This window comes from Pipistrellus kuhlii, unplaced genomic scaffold (assembly GCF_014108245.1).
Source record: "Pipistrellus kuhlii isolate mPipKuh1 unplaced genomic scaffold, mPipKuh1.p scaffold_m20_p_4, whole genome shotgun sequence".
NCBI lineage: Eukaryota > Metazoa > Chordata > Mammalia > Chiroptera > Vespertilionidae > Pipistrellus > Pipistrellus kuhlii.
This window is the reverse complement of record NW_023425540.1, coordinates 17,292,519-17,314,696: the sequence shown is the minus strand read 5'-3', so window position 1 is coordinate 17,314,696 and position 22,178 is coordinate 17,292,519. Positions and strand designations below refer to the sequence as shown.

The following is a 22,178-nucleotide window of genomic DNA, read 5'->3' as shown; positions in this document are numbered from 1 at the left end:
AGTTATTAAGAATCCCATTCCTGCAAGAGCTAGCCTTCAGAAGGGACTCTTTTATTGCTTGAAGGTTTGAATTTCAATTAAAAATGACATCTTTAACTTAAAAACAGCTAACAATATGAAGCAGGAATGAAAAAACAACAACAACAACAACAAAAACCCACATTGAAATAGAAATAGTTATTGTAGTGGATGGTGAACTTGAATCCTAACAGCTTCATTTCATTCCTTTAATGTTTTGTTTTGTCTTTGATGTGTCCCGGGGTGCTGTTGCCCAGAAGAACTGTCTTTATGTAGACAGTCTGAGTCTGTGGAGGATCCTTTCATGCTGACCCTGTGTTGTCAGATCCTGGAAGAGGATGATCTTTTTGTAGTAAAGTGGAAAGCATTTTTTTTCTCCTTATTGCTAATGCCTATTGGCATTGGGATAAAGACAGCCAATGTCTGTAATGTATTTATTGCTTTGGTGTACAGGTAACCCTGATGGTTAATTTTATGTGTCAACTTGACTGGAAGTGCCTAGATATTGGGCCAAACATTGTTCTGGATGTTTCTGTGTGTTTCTGGATGAAATTAACTGGAGTAAATAAAATTGTTCTCGCTAATGTGAAGGGTCCTCATTTAACCAGTTGAAATGTTGAGAGAAATGAGGAGGTTAATAAAATATCTAATAAAATGGTAAGGCTTGAGGACTGACTTGCTGCAGTTGTGATATCTGGGAAACTAATGAGAGGGAGAGAGGTAAAGAGGAGAGAGGTAAAGAGGAGAGAGATAGAGAAGATAAGAGAGGAATAGTTTAATTCTGAAATTTGAGCCATAGGTGATAAAGAAAGATTGGTTTCCTTTGTGTGTGTGCCTAGGTAAGTTTGTTTTACCAACTTATTACATTTTATATTTTACATTTTCCTGGTTAGTGATGTATTCTTGGAGGGACATCAAGCCTATAGAGCAAATAGAGAACCTGTATAGAATAATACCTGAATACATAAAAGTAGGCGACATCTCCACAGAAAAGAGTATGAAGCGAGAATAAATAGGAGATACATTCAGCATTGGCACTTCCTTTAAGGAAAGCAGACATTTAAAGGAGCACTCATCACTGACCACGTCCAGGGAAACAACAGAGAAAAAAGCAATCCAAGAAAACCGTTTCAAAGTTAAGGGAGAGATTAACAACATGAAATGCCACCAAGGGATCTATATACCTAGCACTAAAGCCAATCAGCAGAGATTTTCCCCAGGATTGCAGGCGAACCTGAGAGATCAATTTTAGCAGACTCCCGATGGCAGAGCTACAGTGCCAGAGGAAATGGTATTTGAGTGAGAGGCAAACTTGCTCAAGGCCATGGACTCTTTTCAAGAGGTTTTGCAGTGAAATAAATGCGGAGCGGTTGGAAATAATTTGAGAGATTGGAGGATTAAGATCGGGCTGGAAGAGGCCTGCTTGTCCTTGTTGGCTGGGGGTTAGGAAGCAGCCACGTGAGAGAAATGAAATCATTGCTGAGTCTGGAGGTGCCAGGAAAGAATGAAATCAAGGAGATTTGATGTATAGGCTTTTAGGAAGGCAGAGGAAAGGTTATTTTGGAGGAAAACAAAAGAAAGTAAAAAGTGAAACACTTCAAAGCTATTGGGAGCGAAACGTAATGAAGTTATAAGCTCCCCTGTAAGATGTTCTTGCAGTTCATTGAACAGAAGGCAGCTTCACTCTTGAATCTGGGGAGGGTGTGGAGAAATCTGAGTTTGGCGGACAGCGGAAATGAAATAGAGATAAAGCTGACCAGTGATGAGGACTCAGTGAAATTTGCAGTGGCTACAAATAGCAAGTGATTTTCCCAAACAAACCTTAAATAGAGCAGAGCGCTATAGTAGCTGATGTATACAGTTGAGTAATATGTAAAAAAGGACCATGAGCTTTTGAGTCAGACAGATTTGAAATCAATATTTGATGCTCTGGTTTAATTTACTATCAGTGTGAGTTTGGACAGTTTACTATTCATTCTGAATTTCAGGTTCCTAACCTATAACCTGGGCAAAATACTTCTATGTTTGTGTGGTTGTCTTATTATTAACATGAAGGTAATATGCATAAAGGGCTTACCAACTATAGTGCTGTATAGGACTTAGTCATCTTTAGGAGGTGACTGTCTTACCATAACTCAAATACAATGACTCCCTCATTGTGGCAGCTTTCTTGACAGCAAAAGTAATTTAAGAAATGTCATACTTTCCTGATGCTCTTAAGGACACGCCACCTTAATTATTGTTAATTGAACAACAAGTAATATTGGACTATATCTATTAAGTCCTTGTCAGTTTGGCTATGTTTTACAAGCTTTAACATGGATTAATGCATCATAAAGTAAAACAAAACAAAACAAAACAAAAAAACAAAAATCAAACAAAACAAAAAAATGAGTCACACATTTGGCAGGAAACCCATTTCAGGAGGCATCAAGTTTCTTTACCTTAAAAGTCAGTAATCTATGACCTGCAGATAATTTAGGCTTGCTACTTATTTTTTGCAGATGAAATTTTAGAGGAATGCGGCTATATTAATTCAAGTTTTATGTGTGGCTGCTTTTACATTAACTGGCCGAATAGAGCAATTGCAACATAGATGGTATGGCTTGCAAATCCTAAAATAATCTGGCTCATTACAGAGAGGTTGGCTGACTCTGCTCTAATAAACTAACATGTCTATTGAAAGAATGCCTGAATATCATAGGCCACCATCCAGTAGTTAGCATTTGTATTTATTCATGAGGCACCGCCAGCACTGTGTATTATGGTATATGGACTGGGTTCTCAATTCATTTGGAAGTTGATATAAGTATTACATGTCTGTTTTCTACACTGTTTACCAAAGACCTGACCATACATATAGGCTCCAAATTTTTAATATTGCTGCTATTTACTTTTTAGTTATCACATTCAAACAATAAAATGTTAAACATTATATGTGCAAAATTCACAAGTGTCAAGGGACTAACCAAAAAGATGATTATAAAAATGCAATTTATGTATTACTAAGATAAAATGTCATTCATTACTAATAAAATAAAATATTAACATCTATTAACAATTCTGCTTTCCCATTCAATTGCTCATTATGTTTCAAACAGGTAGAATTTAAAATTCTAATTGATAGAAGTGGAAAGAAAACATCTCCTCTAGTGATTTTTATTTTTCATGAGCTTTGTTACCAAAAGTGTATTAGGGGCATGAAAAGCACCATCCCCTCTCTTCTTCCCACCTCTTCCAAAGAAAAAGAACTATTAGCTCTGGTGAGAAAGAGAAAAGATAAAGAAAGAAAGCCTGTTTACTTGTCCCAACAATAATGCAGTAGAGCAAAGGTATCTGAAAGGCATACAGCAGAGTTGCACAATAAATAATTAACCCAAACCAAGTACAACATGTTTATGTGTATATATAGTAGAACAATGGAGTTCCTTTAATCTAGTTCTTAAAAAGCTGCTAGATATTTTATTATGTTACTAGATGCCTAGTGCATGAAAACACATGCACTGGTGGGGAGTCTTTCAGCCCGATCTGCACCCTCTCATAGTTTGGGAGCGAGCCCTCAGGGGCTGGAAGCGATCTGGTAATCATGGGAAGGCTACACCTCCATCACACCTCTGTTGCTGCCACTGCCGGTAGCGCAAGCCCTGGGTACCTGAGCCTCCGGAGGGCTCTGTGCGGCTGGACAGGCACCATCCAAGGCTTACCTACATCTCAGGCTAGCCCTGGGTGAATGAAGGTTTGAAGGTGGGTTCAGCCGCACCATACACCTGCTACCCCCCAACCCCCAGTGGCGCTGAAAGGACTGAGGGACTCCAGCGGGGCTACAGTGACTGGGCACCACCATCTTGTGGCTATGAGCACCACCATCTTTAGGACAGCATGATGGTCAATTTAAATATTTCCTCTTTATTAGATAAGATATGTCATAGGCACACATGTATTTATCCACAAATAACTACCTTGTCTTTCTAAAGCATTGGCTACGAAGTCCCTTTTGCTTAATATCAGGATCACTGAAGGGCTGTGTTTTACTTACACTTCAACTGACATCGTTATTTAAAATCCTAATATATTGAGCTCCTGCACACCTTACTATGTATTCTCTTTCTATCTCATGCTCCAATAACTATGACTTCATATTTCTTTCTTTGCTTTAAGTCAGTTTGGATAAGTGAGACTGCATGGCTGCATTATTCATACAAGTCTTCATGCAGTGCAACGTAAATTGGTTTCAATGGCACCTCCACAATTGTTCTTGGAGTTAGTTGGAGCTAACTTATTTCATGGATTCATTATAATGGATATCCATATGTATAATGAAGAATTCTAAAGAGCAAAACATGGTTTATTGCAAAATGTCGCATGCATATTTTATCTCTGCCTATTCACCTATGAAATTATAATGTTCCAATTTCTACCTTATGGAAATGTCAATGTTCCATCATATTAATACCAATTTTGTACAGATAAATGCAAACACATTGTTATAAAATTAAGTAAAAAATAAACAACATCATCTCTATTCATGCTGTGTTGTTTGCTTTCCTGTTGAGCAGCTAGGAACTTGCTTAAGTACTTTTTTCTTCAATCTGTGGACAGACCCTTGTTTCTGCCCTCAAATCTCATAGCTAAAATGTAATTTAATTTCCTTTGGTTTCAGCACTTTCTCATAGCAGAAGGTTAACTTTGAAAAAGTAATATTTTTAAGTTTCCTAAATCAGAAAAGAAAAAAAGGAGCATGTCTGTTATTATATAAGAAGTCATATGCCACTTCTATAATAAATTGGTTGTTCTATATCCCAGATATTGTAATTTATAAAATTAATATGTGACATTTAAATCTTGCCACAATTCCATGAACTGGATAATACCTATTTTATAGATAAAGAAAATGATGTTTGAGCTATACATACAGTAAAACAACAATTCCATGTAACATTAAACACTCTCTCATCCTGACCACAAAGTTAACAATTACCATAGTTTGATGGAGATAATTATTGAGAATGGATACAAGGAAACCTGTAAATGCAAGGTGAATATTGGTAATTTGAAGATGGGATGATTTCAATTTCATTTTTGGGGGGGAGGAAATTATTACAAATATCTCAGAGTATACTTAAAATAGGCATATCTCATATTTTCGCCAGATATTTGTTTCTGGCCTCTGTTTTTACTCTCTAGCATTAATGCAGGGTTTGTTTGTTTTTGTTTGTTTGCTTGTTTACCTCTTTATCAAACCATTTGCCCTGTGGTAGGATCATTGAAAATGAAATCTGTGCCTATGCCCAAGCTGCAATTTTTGCAGGGAGTCCTTTTACCCAGCTTTTGACATCTAGTTGTCGTCAGCTGATGTTAGTCCAGGTTTCCTTACCTTTGCTGAAATGCCCTCATGAATTGTGCACCTGCAGCCTCGCTTACTGTGAACTAGTGTCCTGGGTCTTGTTGAAGCACAAGTGTTACTTGTTTTTTTGACACTTTTCTTGCCTACATGTTTCTCCTGCCATTTGTTTCCATTGCAGTACACTTTTATCACTGCCCCACAGTGAAGTAGGTAAGCTACATAGAAGGGGATTTATCTTTATGCCACAAGAAGGTAGAACATGAAAAAGAGCATTATCTAATGTGATGAAAACCTAACTTTACTGATAAAATGAATGCCTGGCCTTATCATTTTGTCAACTAAGAGCTTTAACCAAAGATGCTATTTCTCCTAACTCTAATGGTGTCCTCTTTTATTCAAGTTCGCTGTGCTGGCCCACTGTGTTTTCAAATATTTATGTATTCATAACTCATTGTGGTAATGTTGATTTGTTTTTGTGATTGCTCCTCTTGACTAAGTTAGGTGTGATAGTCAATTTTGATTATAATATAAAATAGCAAATTGTTACTCTCCTATCTGATATTATATATATTGAACACACACACCCACACACAGTCACACACACACACACACACACACACACACCCTACCACACACATAGATACACATTCACATATAGATCTCAAAGTTTTAGAACATTTTACAATAAATTATTAGTAAAAATAGTTCCATGAATTTAATAGTTATCATATATCAAGAAATTAGTTGTATTTGCATTTGTTCTTAGTCAAATGCTTTAAAAATGCCAATTGTTTTCAAAATTTGAACAAAGTTACAGTAAACATTCTTGGGCATATGTCTGTATCAATTTGTAAAACTATAACAATTTGTGCAATAAAAATAAATAATGTAGTATTAGATTATAAGACAAAATATAAAATAATAGCTGAGTGCACATTGATATACATAAATTACAAAATTAGTGAATTAATGAGTGAATGAATAAATGAATGAATGAATACATGCACAAACAATCAAACAAACAGATGGAAAGAGTAAAGAAATCTATCTTGCAGAGGAATTTCAAATAAATATTGTAGTTTGTTTATTTGTTTTTTTTGTCTAAAGAGGTAGAGTTTAACTCCCAACTTCTTAGTGTGGGCTGTCTTTAGTGACTTGCTTGCAAGGCACAGTATGGAAAGGAAGAACAAAAGTCATGCTGGTGACATGCACCCTTAATAGAATTTGCTGAGCATGATGCTACTTTACTACCTCTGTGGTCTTCATCCAAAAATCAGACTGTTTGATCGTGAGAAAAAATTAGGCAGGTTCTACTTGAGGGATGTTCTGATTATCTCTCTTCAAAACTCTTAAGATCATCAAAAGAGAGAAATTCCGAGAAACTGCCACTGTTCAGAGGTACTGAGACTATTTGAAGACTAAATTGGGACTGAAAAGGGAATATAGAGAAAAAATAATGAAACCAGAATAGTGATATAAATATTGGTTCCTTTGACTTCATGCACCAATATTATAAAAACTTGAGACAAATGTACCATTGCAGTGCAAAATACTAACAATAGAAGAAATTGGATGTAGGATACAAAAGGACTCTGAACTGTCTTTCTAAAGTAAATAAAGTTCTAAAATGAATATATATTTTAAAATTGACATTACAATTTTGGGTATGTTTGTCTTTCCAGCTGTGCTTGGCTCTATTTGGGAATATAGTCCATTTGGAACTCACCAGCAGTTTGGGATTTTAAAGGATGCCAGACTTCTTCAAGGTAGGTGACATTTAAATATATTCAAGATATATGCTTTTAACCTCTTAATCACTACTTCAAAATTCAAAATCATTAAAAATGTCTTTACTTTGAGATACTTATTTCATTAAAATTCATATTATTCAAATATTTTTCTAGTGACAGGTGGTTGGTAAAAATATGACAAAACCATGAAACTTAAGGAACTATTTCTCTTAGCAAGGGTTATATATTTCTAAGCTTCCTCACTGTGTGTTTCTTACTGTTTCAATTTGCAAGTAGATTTGAGAAGAGCTAGTGTGTATGTGGCTTCTAAAGATAGAAATTGATGTTTACCTTTTACCCTATTTTTTTAAGACACTTTGCCTACTCCTTCACAATTAGTAGATATTGTTTTTGTTGAATTGGTTGGGTATTTCTCATTTCAAAGGCATACCTGAAGCTCTGGCACAAGAAAGAAAACGACTATGGCACCAATTTTCTTGATTATTAATATTAATATTGCATAATGGAATTCTATTGGTTCTGGGGCAGGCGATTGTAGGCTGCTTTTTCTTTGCTGATAGCACGAATCTAAACCCTCAGATTTAAAAACTCGCAGTTGACCTGCTGGCGACACTAATTAAAGCACTGCCCTAATACTCCCTGCTTAGTCATTGTAGCATCTAGTCTTAGGCTGGAGCCAAATCAGACATCACATTGGCAGTTCTCAGTCAGTGAGCAGTAAGATCAGCTATGGATATAATGGCTAAGAAAGAAAGAGGTTGATGAGACGAGGCAAACGTACTAAATGAATAGGGATTTATGGGACTTGCTGTGACATCTGTTAAACTCTCTCTGCATACTCATAGTTAATAACTACTCATTAAATATTATCTTTTTGTTTCCCATTTTTATTTGGTGATACATTTATTCAAATGATGTTGTGCTGGAGTCTACTTTCATAATATTATCAGTGAACTTCATGTGTCAGGTCTGAATTAAACTACAGAAATGTTTAGATAAAATTGTTCAAGACTAAAAGTTTGAAATGCAATTAAGCATTTTATACCTAAATACCACTGATTTCTCATCCCCGGTGGCATCTATCCATTTCATCTTTCAGTGTATTTTCATCAATATTCAGATTTTTCATATACAGACTACTTCTTTTACCTTATAAAATTTTGTATTATATAGAAAATTGGACTAATTTTAAAATTCTTATCTTGAATAATATTGGAAGTGGGGCTTCATTCCAGACCATATACTCAGACTGATAGAGTAAAATAAGTTAGTCCTTAAATTTAATTCCAGTAACTGGCAAGTTGTTCTTCTTACAAAACCATGATTTCATCAACGTAAATGTTATCTGGGTTGCAGGTATAGGTAATAACAAATTAAGCCCATGCCATTGTAATTATTAATGTGGGGCTTTGGATCTTTTTATTTGTAAGCTTAATTAAGCTTTACATATCCAAAGATTCAAATGAAAGAGGAGCATATTTCATAATCATCCTTTGGTTCTTTCTCTGTACTATAACCACATATACAATAACTGTCACAACATGTGTGGGGTATTTTAAACCATTTGGAATGTTAGAAAATGATATCTATACCAAATATGAAGATAGTTGGTCGATAAATCAGAACAGTTGATCCAAATGATAAAGAATCTTGAATAAAATTTGACTGTACCTGGGCAGTGGGTTTTATGTTGTATATGATTTGGATCTATACCTATTGTTTATTTACTTAAATGTTTTTATTTATTTTAGAGAGAGAGGGAGTGAGGGGGATAAAGAGATAGAAGCATCATAGATCATTTGCCTCCTGTATGCCCCCTACTGGGGATCAAGCTCACAAATGGGCATATACCCTAACAGGAAATCAAACCAAGGACATCTTGATTTATAGGTCTATGCTCAACCACTGAGCAATACTAGCTGTACTGTTATTTATTTTTGAATTTAGAGAAATAACTAATCACAGCCATGTGTGTATACATATGTGTATGTGTGTGTAAAATAATGATTGCTGGAAACGTATTTGGGAATTACATTTTTTTAATCTTTTAGAAGGTCTGATTTAATCTTATTTCCGTACTTTCTTACACAATTACTTATATGTAATCAGTATTCAAGGTGGATTTGTTTATTTAGAGATATATTTAAATAATTTAAGGTTTTAACTAAATCAAATCCCTCCAGAATTCCTTCATAATTTATTTCATTATGACGAGGAGCAAAGGGAAGTCACCAAAGGAAAGGTTTGTAAATGACAGAGGCTGTCATGGACACAAAGAAATCTAGTTTCTATGTTTTCAAAATTTAAAAAAGAATATCTTCAAGGTGTTAGTCTGAATATCAAGCTCTGACACTGAGGGAACACAGTCTCAGCAGTGATGAGCTGAAGCAGGAGGTGATGAAACCCCAGAGAACAAGGGGTCTGCTCTGCCAGGGGTGGGTCTGAGCATTGCTGGTGTCAGTGCTCACAGCTCCCTGCTGAGTTGTCAATAGGGTAAAGAAATGAATTACAGAGCCATCTGTTAAAAAAAGAAAAAGAAAAGAAATGTAGTGTGTAAAGCATTAATAACCATTCTTTTGTAAATTTTGTTGGCATCGTTTTTTCCCTGATGGGTTATTGTTTGGGTTGCAATTAGCACATCTGAAGAAAATAAATGCTTGGATATTTCTAATTTTTGGTAATTGTCAAAGGTTAGTCATTTGAAGTATGCCTGTTAGGATGTGACAATGGGCTTATTGTAAATTATGATTTATCATCTACACAGCATAATAAGCACAGAGAGAAAGGAAAATGCAGAGGGACTCGACTCTTTCAACTTAGACTCTGTGAAGCTTCTCATTCAAAAGAAAGGATTTTTTTTTCTAGTTACTCATGATTGCTGCAAGCTTACAGGATTATTAAAACAGATTTACTACAAGGGGTATTCGTACAAGAAAAACAAAGTCTAAAAAAGATACTCCAAACCTGAATAGGTAGCTCATTTGGTTAAGAACCATCTCTATATGCCAAGGGTGCAGGTTAGTCCCTGGTCAGGGCACATGCAGGGATTGCTAAAAGTAGGTTTATAGTTGTGAGTATGTAAAGCACAGTTTATTCTTGTTTTATTGTTCATTAGTTATGATATTATTTTCCATTCAAACGTTTGCCCTTCCCTGTACAAGAATCCACCAATGAATGCATAAGTGAAATAACAAATCAACTCTCTCTCTCTCTTTCCCTGTCTCTCTCTCCTCTCTCTCAAATGAATGTTAAAAATATATATTGAAAATATATAAATAAGTGAAATAAACTCTAATATGTCATGAACTTTTCTTTATGTAATTTTGTATTTATTTACTCAATATTATTGTAAAGATCCATCGGCCACAAGATGCTTTTAAAGCCTTGCACACTCAATAGAGACTCAAAAGTCTCTTACATGTGTATTTATTCCATGACATATAGTTTCTGTTTATTTTAGAGGTCGCCTTCCTTCTCTGAACCTAAAGATGACGGTTCTTTAAATAAAGAATAAATTATAAGCAAATGGGAGATTTTGTTTTTTACCTTTAAATAATCCCCTTTTGTATGGCATGCTGCTCTGATATTATGTGACAGTTCATAATCTAGGTTACTGTGCTATCATTTAGGTTAGCTTACAGTTTCTTCAGTCCATAAACAAGTAAAAATGCATTTTTTATATATATTAAATGCATTTAATATATATATTAAATCCTGCAGGAGAGAGGAAGAGCATGCTCGGTTATGGTCTATGGGACAACAATCCATAATTTACTTTGCAGATGTCTGTGTAATTTAGCAGCAGGGAGAACAACCACACAGTGGTAGCTGCTCTGGGGAAAGGATACCAAGAGCCTCATAAATCATGAGGAAGATTAAAAGCAATGAGCATTCATCTTCTTAACCTCGTAAAGGCAATATCGGAATGCCAAGGATTAGAACATCAGGTGCAAGGAAACGTCCTGCAGGGAAGAAGTCTAAGAGTTTTTAAGGCTTCTCTCAATTAGCACTGACCTGACATTTGCAAGTCAGCAGAGTGTGATTTTAAATTTGATAAAAATAGGCCTCTTCCACATCAAAACAGGGTGATAACATTTATCTCTAGGGTATATTAAAAGTAGAATCAAATTATATAAAAATGTTAGTCATTTTCTTAGATTGAAATACATTCCTTCCTGGACATTATATAGAAATAATATTAAAATATCCAACTCCCAAAGAACTTTTTATTTAGCTAATAAACATGTTTAAGTAGTGAAATGTCATGCGAAAATTCTATCTTCAAAATAGTCAAATGAAGGAGATTCAGACAGCTGGGTCTCTTGTATAACATTTAGTAAATAAATGGTCTGTTACTAATTATTTATATTGAAAAATTATTCTAATCAAAGGTCTTTGGATGCAAATGAGAAAATTGTACACAGTGAAAGATTTCATTTTCTCATGAAAATAGGGAACTTTAATCAAATTTTCAAGTTTTGAAAAAATGCTAATTGGTTAATATCCTAGTATTCCTTTATATCAGGTTCATGATACAATTGAACTTGACAATTTGATAAAAACACCAGGATAGAACAGAAAATAAAATCACTTATTAATGGATAATTATGATTTTATGAAGGCAACACAATAGATTCTAGCTTCTGATTCCCTTGCTTAATATCAAATATCCATTGGCAAAGATTTTGTGTGTGTGTATATGTGTGTTTGTGTGTGTAACCAGTACTTTATTTTAGTTAAGAGGGACTTCAGTATGACTAATCTGGAGTGTCTGATGATTAAAAATATTCAACCAAAAGACTAATATGCATATATTCATAACCCATGAACAGACAATAGTGTGGTGAAGGCCTGGGGAGGGGGGAGAATGGGGTGGAGGAGGTCAATGAGGGGAAAAAGGGACCTACAAGGCAGGATCATCACAGTTCCAGGGGCATCTTCTTCCCAAATGTGTGAGGCCAGCTGAGCCCCCTTTATCTTAAATCCAAGCCAAGAGTGAGATGGGAAAGACTGAACAATGCCCCAAACATACTGATCCAAAGCCTTACAGAGGACTTACATCTTTGAACCTAACAAAAATTTAAACCAGATTAGAGGTTTCTTCATGAGAAAAATTATATCAGTTCTGAAAACAGAGTCATCACATTTTCACTGCATGTCTAAATCAATTTCAAATATAATCTGATTCTGGGGCATTGCAGTGAATGCCAATATGAAAAGAATGCTTAGAACAAGTGCCTTCATATCATTTGGGGCCACTGACTCAAGCTAACCTTAAAATCTTAAGTAATATATACCATTTGAATGTTGTTTTAATAAAAGTCAATTGTGAAAGTATAGGTATATGAGATTTAAAAGATCTGTTATTGAAAATATGGGTAGTTAGAAGCAGGTACAAGAGCTTCTATATTTGATCTTTGGATATTGCAAAGATATAGTTCTTAGAAAACTAGAGCAAGGTAAGCCCATAGGGAAGGTTACAATTTGTATGTCTAATAAATCCAAGAGAACTACCTGGTTCGTTTATAAGCAGGACACAGCATGACTTCCATTCCTATAAAAATCTCAGTGTAGCTATGGGGTTAGGTTGGGAAGACACCTGAAATGCTTCAGTAATTTCCACTATGTCATTACAATAATACCCCTTTATCTTCTGGGGTTATGTCCTAAGCCCCCCTGTGGATATCTAAAACAGTGGATAGTACCTAACCCTATATGTTCTTGTATTTGTCTTATACATTTGTCCCTATGATAAAGCCTAATTTACGAAATATATGCAATAAGAAATTAACAACAACTAATCATGAAATAAAACAATTATTACTGTAAAATAAGTTATGTGAATTCAGTGTTTCCCTCTATATCCCACTTTCCTTAAAAATCTAGATTTTTCTATTCAGCATTTTGGGGGCAAGGTTTACCATCGGTGACTGAAACCACAGAAGGTGACACTGCATAAAGGGTCTAGTCTATGGAAGCAATTAACGGGGGCCCAACCCTTACTGGTAGTTTTTGAAGCCTGGCAGTGATGTGTTGTGTTTCATATTCTGTGGTCAGAAAACCTCCATCTTCATCGATAATAATAAAAGTGTAATTTGCTAATCAGACCGGATGTCCCTCCAGATGACCTTCTGGAAGAAGCTGGGGCTACGAGAGAAACCTGGGTCCCAGGTCCAGGAGGCAAGTGCAGGTCCTAGGTGCCAGAAGGAAGCTGGTGCTGGCAGCCAGGAGGAAGGAAGGCCTACTCTTGCATGCGTTTTGTGCATCAGGCTTCTAGTTTCTTGATAATATCCCTTGTATCATATATGTAGTCCCTTTGGCAACACTGAGTTTCATTAGCTTTTGCTGCAATTTTGAGTTTCTTTATGACTTTTTGTCTTATTTCAAAACTATTCAGAACTTCTCCAACTTACCCTGAAACTGCAGCCTTGCTTGGTACAGTTCTATAGTGTGGCCTTGTTTTTCACTTCTTTCTCAAGAGGACCCTTAGGAGGAACCACTGTCTCACAAATCCTATACCAGCCAACATGCAACTAAAATATTGGGGGACAAGCAGATTATTCTTGTATAATAGCAATTTGTCTTTAAACAATTTGTGTTCTTTTTGTTATTTTAAGCAAATAGAGACATACTTATGGTTCATGGTTCAAAGTTCACACAAAACAACAACAATCAAAAACACACACATTAGTCACACACGCTGCAAATTCCAAAGGAAAGATTGTAACAAAGCGGCATCGCTCAGACTAAATTTATATATTTTCCATCACTTCCTCAAACATGCAAGCACAGAGTCAAAAATCCATTTTTCATGTCATCAAAATGAGAATGAATCGCATTGTTTAACACGTGATCAAAAAGCAATGTTTACTCCATTGGGGCTTTTCAAGATGCCAGGGCAGTTTGGGTACCAGTAGTTAGATGTCTTCCACATGGCACCAAATTGTAGAAGTTACAAAGCATATTCTTTCTGTCGTGTTGTATGGATATGAATCCAACATAGCCATTTACCCGTGGTATGACCTTGGGCAAGTTATTTAACCTCTTTATGATTTATTTTACTTATATAAAATACTGGCGATTATAGAACAGAGTAGTTGCTATAAGTATCATGTGATTTAATATTTGTATATACTATTTTAAATACTTAGAACAGTGTCTGACTTGTAACACATCAATTTAAGTGGTTCCTAATAAATATGTTATGCTCTTCTTTGCTTAGCTATTGGATATCAAAGAAATAAAATGCTCTCCTTTTCCTTTACTTTTTGATGCTAGAAAACCATGCGTCTCCTTCCATTTCAAGCCAGCTATCTCCCATTGCAGACATTTAAAATATTCATATTTACTTTATATTTCTTTCATAAATTCTACTATATTCTTAGAGGTTGCTTTTTCTATTATATTTTAAGTTACTCTGCTAATTACTTCATCATTCACTTAATGAAATGTCTTAAGATGAGCATCTATTTCTGATGTCTTTGCATGTGCCTGTGTGTGTGTGTGTGTGTGTGCGTGTCTCCCAACTTGTCAAACTCTGTTCATATATATTTCATAGCAACACTTCACTGCTATGGGCATACACAGGACCTTACAAACATTAAATTACTTGTACTAGCTCCATTACCTTTTAACTGAATTAAAATCTACAAAAATATATCCTCTTTTTATGGCTCTAAATATATTTTCCATACACATAACTTAGTGACATAGTCGATGTTCAAAGATTTTCAATGAACATTTTAATTCCCCAACCCTGGCATGTACCCACACATATACCCATGGAGAGCAGTGGGCTTCTTTAAATTTTTGCTGCATGTGATGAGACAGATGGAGAAATTCATTTTTCAAAGCATGATATTTATTCCCTCTTTCCATGTTGTTTGAAATCAATTTTTTCTCTCGCCCCAAGGGGATGCCTGTCATCTCAGCACAGTTTTGAATCCAGATAGAAAGCATATGTCGCCCCGTGTATCCCCTGGGTCTGACAGAAGGGGTGAGATCTAGGATAACTGCTTCTTCGGGTGCAAATGGGAGTTTCCTTTTTGCATCTGGTATTCCTTCCAGAGTGCAAGATGCTGTGCTGTCGCCTTCTGATCGTTTAATTATCATCGCATTTCATGCCATAACATTATGGGTTTTCTTACACTTGGGAATATTAGAACCTGATATCAATGTCTCTGGGGCACAATTATCCCCTGAATTGAACTCTCCAATCTTATCACAGAATACTCCTTGTGTTTCCAAAGCAATAGGCGATTCTACTGATAACTGTATTGTGACCGGATATGTTTTACAAGGCTCCTCCTGGTCCATTCTTCCTTTGCAGATTTATTTAGAGCCATTCTCCTCCTGTGTTCCATGCTAAGCCAAGCACACCACAGAGTGCTCCGTCTCTCAGCTGTACTCATATTCACTGTGTGGCATTCATGTGTTCAAACTCTGCCAAGAGCTACCCACTTCCTGACCACCTTCACCCACCCGCTCCCTTCTCACCCCTGACCTTCTACTGCTCACACTTGTGCTTTATGACTTTATCATCCCCACAATCTGTGTCGATTTATTTGTTGTTGTTGCTTTCCCCATCTCATTAAATTGGGTTATTGGCTATTTGTTTGTCTGTATCCTGATATTAAATTGGAAATTTCAAGTCCCTCAGCTCAGGTCCTGTCTCCACTCAGCCCAGAGGCCCATTCTCAGTTCCATGCATCCCTGTCCCGCTCATATTCTTTCAGTTACTACCTTTCCTCCCACCTCAGGGTAGCCATAGACTTATTTTTCCACCTTTTATTTATTTTTATTATATTTTCCATCTTTAAAGGAATGGTTTTATCCCTTTCCATCCATAATTACTTTGTAAAATTTTACCCAAATTACAGATTATCTCACTGGATACTTATACAGGAAAATATTAAATAAACAAAAAGTTAACTTAATTTAGATAAGGAAAGTCTAAATCATAAGCAACAATTGCATTATATGAGATGCTCAGTTTATAATTTTGGTTTGGAGGTATAACCATCAATGACTTAGGGACCCAGAAGAATTAGGTTTGATTCAGAAGTATATTACATATGCCATGGTATATTAATGGGATTTAAAAATTGTGATGATATAAAATTAGCCACTCCATCACTGGAGGCAATGAAGGGCCGAGAGAAAGGCGTAATTGCCAGTCACATTATAGGCCCAAATTGTGTTTCAAGGGATGCGTTATCATGATGATTGACTCCAACAGACCAGTAAAAATCCAGAGTTCAGTAAGAGCTAACAGAAACCCCTAGGTTATGCAGAAAGCTAATGTTTATACAGAAATACAATGTTTAAAATATGTTAATTAGGATGAGAAATCAGGTACTATCTAAATCTCTGGAATGATACTCAGAACATCATCAAAGGAATGGCCAGCAAAAGGATTCTCTCCCTTGGAGCATTAAGGAGACTCAGGAAAGGGGCCTGCTGCCTAGGACAGTGTCAAGTCCACCACCGTGGTTAGCTGCAGGAACACATGACCTTCACTACAACCCAGGTACCAGGAAACCACAACTGGGAGAACTGGCTTAGACCCACTCTCTCCTGCCTGAGTCCAGTAAACTGGGCAATTGTTCATTCTCCTCTCTCTCTCTCTTTCTAGCTGAATTTATATACCTTAAGGCAGTAAATAAATCACATAAATTCCTAGACTCAAAAGAATCTTGAAAGTATTACTTTCTGGCATCTGCCTGATTTAAAGAGACACTACAAGGAAGACACTACAAAGAGACACCACACATAACAGCTGCTCAGTGAACCAAATACACTCTGAACACTTGTATTAATTTAGCATTAGGAGATCTTTTCCAAATATTCATTAGAACCATTTATAACTGCTTTTTAAAAACAAAAATAATTAAATATTGGAAAGTTTTATTATTTAAATTATATCTGAAATATCATCAGTTATGAAAACAAGAACCATCCGTTGTTGAAAACTGGCCATTGATAGGAATAAATGTTGTTTATATGTTCTGAATTCATACTCTGAACATCTATAAACTATTGCCAATAAACAAACAATATTCATACAAGTGTAAGTAAATCAACATATGTTATTATGTTTTAATTGTCTTCTTTTTGCCTTGTTGATGGAGGAGGGATTCCTGCCCCCTACAGTTACAGTAATGGCTGAACACACAGTACAGAACACAGGACACTGGGCAGATGAGATCAATAGCCATGTATTAGTCCCATATCCTCCCAGCCTGGTGGGAGAGCATGCAGCCATGCATGGCCATATGGAGCTGGCCTTGGGAAGAGTGAACAAGCGAGGGCTGGCAGGCAAGGTCCATAATAACAAGAGGGTGAACTGGTCTCGATTCCTGCAGGGGGATGGGGCCATCTTGTATGAATGATCCTTCTGGCTTTCAGGGATTATTAGGCATTGTGCCTAGTCCCTATAATTGGGAGTGTTATTTAGTTATGGGTGCTTATTCTGGAGAACCCACAGTTAAGGAGAACATTGAGACATGCAAGACACTTCTAACTTTCCTCAGGAACAAGGCACACACTATTAGGGCTTAATTTTAGGCCTTTTATCAAATGCAGTGATATGTTTACACATTACATGATATAAACACAATGGGATATTTGTATTAGGAAGTAAATATATCATTATCAGCAAAGTAAGTTTCAAATTGTTCTTATAGACATCTTTTGTCCTGCTCCAAGTTATGAATTTAAACTAACATGAAATGAGAGTGTCAATTCAGTTCCTCATTCTCACTAGCTGCATTTCATGTGCTCAATAGCCACATGCATGCAGTTAGGGACTACTGTATGGAATACCAATTAAGGTGATTACAACTTGTTTCTAAACTTCAGGAACTACCAAATATTTATATTTCTTGTTTTGAATCATATGGCTAGCTGAGGTAGAGATGCAGAAATTGATAACCCCTTACAATATTGGAGGAAACATATATACATATGGAGGTCCAAATTAAAATTATACAAAAATAATTTAGATGAAGTGAGGAACAGAATCTTTTCTACCTAATTTACAAATTTTTATTCTACTTCAGTAATGATGGCATCTTTGAGTTGGTGTGCTCCGTGAACCTTAAACCTATTCTCAATGCCAAGTAAAGTAACTAAAATATATTCATATATGCATTAATAACTAATGAATTATTAATTTATAATACATTATTAGAAATTAATAAAGTGCAGTCAATTAAAATAAGCAAATCGATAAAACAGATGGGAAGACTGGGAGTCCTGATTGGTGGTCAGAGGAATGGTTAAGGTAAAATCTTTAAGCCACAATGTACATGCCCAAGTGGAATTTGTGATGTGACCACATTCAGGGAGAGTTTACCAGGCAGAAGGGAGAGCTGTTAGAAAGGACTAGAAGGAAGGACCCTGGCTTACTGGAAGGACACAAGAGAAGACCAGAGTGGCTGGGGTGGGTGAGCAACATTAGTGAGTGGGAACATACAGTCCAAGAGATTGATAGGAGCCAAATATTGTTCTGTGATTCTTTGTCCAAACATTCCTAAAAAAAAACACACACACACACAAAAAAAAAACCAAAACAAACAAACAAAAAAACAACAACTAATACACAATCCCCATGAAGTTATGTTTGTCATGGTGATGGTTTGTCTATGGAAATGGAATCCAGAGAGTTTCAGATGCAGAGGAGGAAAGCAGGAGTGAGTACCTCTCTGGCCTGCAGTACAGGTTATGACAACAACATGTTTAATGCTTTTATATGAAACCTATATAATTTTTATCACATGCATTAATGTATAAGTGGTTAATAGGACAGCAAAGGCAGTTATCAAGATGCAAAGTTTAAGTCAAAATGTGGAAATATATTTGTGAAATTGCTAACCTGATTAAACTCATGTTGCTAAATGTCATTTATGAGAAAGTGATGGGGAGTGTATTTCAAGCTGAAAGAAGCCTGACCAAAAACATTTTTTTAAAAAATCAGGGATATTGCTCTTCAATTCCATAAACATACTCCAAATGTTCTCTTGCTTGTCTGTGATAAATTTTGAATTAAACACATGACAAAAAAAACAAACAAACAAAAAAAAACACCTGCAAGTTTCAGTATATGCCCTTCCTATATACTAATAAAAAACATACTTTACATAGAGAGAAAATAATGTTTATAGTAACTAGTAATTATGTGAAGTTTATGTTAAACACTTATGTTTTAGTAGAGCAAAAGTTGGCAAAGTAGACTCATCCACACGTTTAATGATTGCTCATTAAGGACATTCCAAAGTCAAGGAATCTGCAAAGGGTCTTATTGGATTCCTTCCCATCTGTGGATTTCCTGTCTTTGTGGACTCTTAGGCACAGTAGATGTTTATCAGCACTCCTTATTTCTCTGTGCTCCTGTTTCCTGATCTTATCCTACCTAGTATGAGTCTTTTCAGGCAGGAATTTATTGGTTTGATTAACCCATTACTGTTCAGTTCCATAGAGAGAGTGTACTCTATGAAATACAGACAAAATGGGTTGCTTTGAATCTGGGCAGAACCAGGGGAAACCTTAGGGAAGGAGTGTGAGCTAATGTTGTGAGGGAATAAATACTAAGTTTATATAATACACATCTTCCCTTCATTTCAGCCAAGTGTTGCTTACCATTATAGTGTGCCTTTTCCTGCGAGTAATGAGCATACATGATAATATAATAAAAAGTAGGCATATTTTATGGTTTAAAGTGTTTTCCATGTATAATTTATATAAATTAAAAGCAATATATCTGTCATTATTATTTTAGCCATTATGATTGTGCTGATTGTATTCAGTGATAATATATTTTAAAATTATACCTTTTGTATCTCAATAGGCAGAATCAAAGAATATAAAATACTGATATGAAATTAGAATTTGACATATGTACATGCCAAACAGTTTCACTGCACACAGCATTGTGAAGTAGTCTAAAAATCAAGTCATTGCATGGGCAACTGTAAAAGTGTAGCTAATGTTTTTAATAATATCAAATGAAAATTTAAACCAGGAATTATTTTTGTGGCCAGAACTTCTTTATCCAAATTATAACTACAATTATGTCAATAGTAGCAAAGTCATTTTAATTCTAATATTACATGGCAAAATGAATATTACATGGAAAAATATCAAATGATCTTTTTTTTTTTAAGAGTTTAGTTTTATAAAAAGAATGCTGTGACTGGCTCACAAGCCATTTGGAGAAAGAGAAATATCACATGATGTCACTCATGTATGGAATATAATGAACAACATAAACTGATTAACAAAAATAAATCCAGAGGTAGAGAAGCATGGAACAGATCATCAAACCTCAGAGGAAAGGCAGGGGAAGAAGGGGGTGGGGGTAAGAGTTCAACCAAAGGACTTGTATGCATGCATAGAAGCCTAACCCATGGACACAGACAGTAGGGAGGTGAGGGCATGTGCTGGGGGTGGGAGTGCTTAAGGAGAGGTCAATGGGGGAAAAAGGAGACATATGTAATACTTTTTATAAATAAAAAAGAATAAAAAAGGAATGCTGTTTTAAAATGAAATCTGTTTAGCTCTAGCCACTGAGCCAGTTTGGCTCAGTGGATAGAGCATCTGCCCAAACACTGAAGGATCCCAGGTTCTATTCTGCTCAAGGGCAGTTGAGGCCATGCGAGAGGCAACCAATATGTTTGTCTCTCTCCCATGGATGTTTTTTCCCTCTCTGTCTTTCCCCCTCACTTCCTCTCTCTCTAAAAATCAATGGATAACTATTCTCGCGTGAAGATTAACTAACTAAATAAGTAAAAATAAATAGGTCTTAATCAGATAGGGTAAGGCAAGCAAACATGTCTTTAAAACATGACTGTCAAGAAGGAACAGATTCTTACCTTCAGTTCCCTCTAGAGTCCTGACCTGCTGTGCAGGGCCACGGGGAGAAGCATCGGGGTCAGTCAGGAGGTGGAGGGAGTGCCCTGGGAACGTGGGCAAGAACCTTTACGGGTGCTGGTTGTGATTTCCCCCGGAAGGAGCTGGTGTGGCAGAGGAATCGGGTGTAGGATGGGCTACTTTGACTAATCCCGTGGGTTGGAGTCGCAGGGGCTGTGTTTAACTGCCTGGTACCTGAGGAAATAGCCCAGAACTGAAGAGCCCCATAACGAAGATAGTTGTTAGCATGGGATCTGATTGGTTGGTTTACATGTGGGATGTGCTTCCTATCTGTTTGCTATTTTTAGAAATTAGCTTCCTCTGCAAGGGGCATCCCTGCCAGGGTCAGCAAGGACCCAAGATATCAAAGCATTGGAATAAAAAAATAAAAAATAAAAGGTGTAGTTCGTACAGCAGCATTGGCTTGATTTCCTTTACAAAAAAAAATGTAAACTGACATCTCTATTACTTATATAGTTAGTACAGTAGAAAAAAGTAAAAGCATCGAAATGATAGCAAGGTAAGTTGTCTCCAATTAAATAAATATTTATTTGTGTGCTATCTAGGACATGAGAGGCCTCCCAGTTATGGCTTAAATGATTAAATAACTTTCGCTGCATAATTTAAAAGTAACGAAGGAAAAGCAGACAGTGCATTGTCAGGTTTTGTTTGAAGTCTTACCTAGCTGTCAGGTTTGATACTCTTCTGAGTCAGGTGTGTCAAATCATGTTAAATCACAACACTGCATAGGCGCGTTCCTTTCTGTTACTAGGTACTTTCTTCAGAGTTACATTATTCCCACTTCTGGAATATATTATGTGATTATTGCTTTTGCCATTAATACTGTACAGTGATGGATGTTGTATCAAAATAAGTTATTGAAACCAATTGACATTTTATATTACCAGGCATGTCTGTTATATGAAATATGATGGATAACAAGCAATATTTTGATCTGTCATTTTCTTGAGTTTTCTATGTACTTCACAATTTTAAGTTTAGCAACGTTCTACCTTATCCTTTTGTTGGATAAATCATGACTTATATAAGTAATTTCTTAGTGTTGATCAAATTTTGTTTCTGAATTTGGGGTTCCCATCCTTATGTGACCTGAAAACTTATGCTGTGAGGCACTCATTCTCACATTCTGTATCCAA

At 36.0% G+C, this 22,178-nt stretch overlaps 1 protein-coding gene across 1 annotated transcript in view; it reads left to right on the top strand.

The window, feature by feature from the left end:
* Positions 1-7,040: 7,040 nt before the first annotated feature.
* Positions 7,041-22,178, top strand: part of CDH12 (cadherin 12) — a 455,451-nt gene continuing 440,313 nt past the window's right edge. Inside the window, exon 1 of the mRNA XM_036410619.2 lies at positions 7,041-7,128. The gene's annotated coding sequence lies outside the window, so the exon portion shown is untranslated. The remainder of the gene's footprint in view (positions 7,129-22,178) is intronic.